This window comes from Toxotes jaculatrix, chromosome 3 (assembly GCF_017976425.1).
Source record: "Toxotes jaculatrix isolate fToxJac2 chromosome 3, fToxJac2.pri, whole genome shotgun sequence".
Taxonomy (NCBI): Eukaryota; Metazoa; Chordata; class Actinopteri; family Toxotidae; genus Toxotes; species Toxotes jaculatrix.
This window is the reverse complement of record NC_054396.1, coordinates 4,976,208-4,978,310: the sequence shown is the minus strand read 5'-3', so window position 1 is coordinate 4,978,310 and position 2,103 is coordinate 4,976,208. Positions and strand designations below refer to the sequence as shown.

General features: G+C 40.5%; 2 non-coding genes across 2 annotated transcripts; both read left to right on the top strand.

Moving 5' to 3' along the window:
- On the top strand, positions 1 to 73 carry trnar-ccu. Its single transcript has one exon. It is a non-coding gene; the product is annotated as a tRNA-Arg (tRNA).
- Positions 74 to 76: 3 nt separating this feature from the next.
- On the top strand, positions 77 to 148 carry trnam-cau. Its single transcript has one exon. It is a non-coding gene; the product is annotated as a tRNA-Met (tRNA).
- The last annotated feature ends 1,955 nt before the right edge of the window (positions 149 to 2,103 follow it).

Below are 2,103 nucleotides of genomic sequence, written 5' to 3'. Positions count from 1 at the left end.
GCCCCAGTGGCCTAATGGATAAGGCACTGGCCTCCTAAGCCAGGGATTGTGGGTTCGAGTCCCATCTGGGGTGTAGAGCAGAGTGGCGCAGCGGAAGCGTGCTGGGCCCATAACCCAGAGGTCGATGGATCGAAACCATCCTCTGCTATGATGACCTTTCATGCAGTTTCCTTTTATGTGTGACCAATAAAGGTGCATCTTATCTTAACTATACTTAACTTTTGATATCTCTTGACCAAGCATATACTTGACTTGATATATTTTGAACTCAGTTGAATAGACAACAATATAAAAAAAACTATGTGCAACTGCAAATCTCATATCATTTACATGTAAGTAAACAGTATGGGTCCTAAAACTGTTCCCTGTGCAATGCCACATACTATCTCTGTTGGATCTGATAAGGTGTCATTAAAATCTACACAGTGAATACGGTTACTTTGGTTATCACACAGTAGTCTGCAATTCACTGCACAATACTGAATGATTACCAGCCACAACTAACTGGTTTTGTCACCGCAATAGCGTCACCACTACACAAGATGCAGTAATGAAACTTTACAGGTATAGTTGAGATCAAAATGAAGACCAAGTTTAAAGATGAATGTGGTCCAAGCAAGACAGAGTGCTCAACAGACCATCGTGAGATGGGTCACACCAGGCGCAGCGCCCATCAACACGTTGACAGTCGGACCCATGAGTACTCAGTCATTATAATCATTTTTATCTCAACTACACAGCTGTAAAATACTCTGACTGCATCTTGCACAGTGAAACAGTAATATAATCTGTTGTAATATCTGTTGACAGGCATATAAAAACCTGCCAAAGTACTCAAAACCACCTCTGTGGTAGTTACCGCTACAGCTGGTGTCTCCAACACCACATTTTGCTATGACACACACACAGACTCACAAACTGAACAATACCAGCCAAGCTGGGGCGGCTGGTAACAAAGATACTGTATAATGTGAATGAGCATCAAAGTGCACTCTATGCTGTGTATATGCATGGGTAACTCCTTTCTGTTCAGCTTTTACACTTGAGGATATTGTCGAGCCTGTGTGTGTATTGAGTGGCTGATGGATGAAAATAAGTGGTCTGATGACTCATATATTGGCAAAAACCTAAAATGCTGTTCTATCCCCAATAAGTGCACACACACGTGCACATGCACACATGTACACATGGCTGCACAAAAGCTTAAATGAACTACGTGTCCTTCTATGTGACTCATATGAAGAACTCAGTGATAATTTTGTATGAAGTAAATGTCACATGTATCCTCAGATTTATAGTTTATTAGTAGCGTTCTCCTTTGAATCATCGTCAGAAGCAGCTTGCTTTAATGCATCTGAACTGAGCAGGAAGAGGCCTTATTCCTGTCCTTTCATGATGAGGGTCTCACAGAAGCATTTGTATGGTACAAGTCAATGTTCCATTCACCATTCACTTCCTGCTGACATTATAGTAGTTTAGTCTCAAACTCCCAAGAGGAAATATCAGGCTGTTGTTAATGCTCTATATGCTCATTAGCTAGTAGTTATCTTTGTCTGTCTGCAGGTAGCTTACACTGGACCTACCACCAAATTTTCACTGTAAAAAACTGACTTCTGCATCTGGAAACAAGGTTAATGAGCTAAAAGATGATAAAAGACTCTTTAAAGCCAAGAGTTTCTGCAGTTGGGTAATAATTCTCTGTGGGCTCATCACTATGAGTGATCCCTTTAAGATTATACACAACACAATTTGATCCATGATTTATATAAAAATATTGATTGGTGCAGCTTTCAGTTTAGTTTTAAGTACCATGGCCTTTACACCACTATACACAAACTGGAAACTCACCAGCTGACCAGTGATGAGGTGGATACAAGCCACAGAATCCTGCAACATTTTTCCTTCACTAGGACAGATACCAGAAATTCCTGGGTTGACATAGAGAAGTTGGATTTGATCTCAGATCAGGAAACAAGGAACAGCCTTTGTTTATCTATCTACAGTGTGTCAGTATGTTTTAAAAAAGTTTCCACCCCATTTCACTACCGCAGGAAATAAATAGGCTATACCCTATTTTTTTCCTGTGTGGGCTTTTGATCTTAG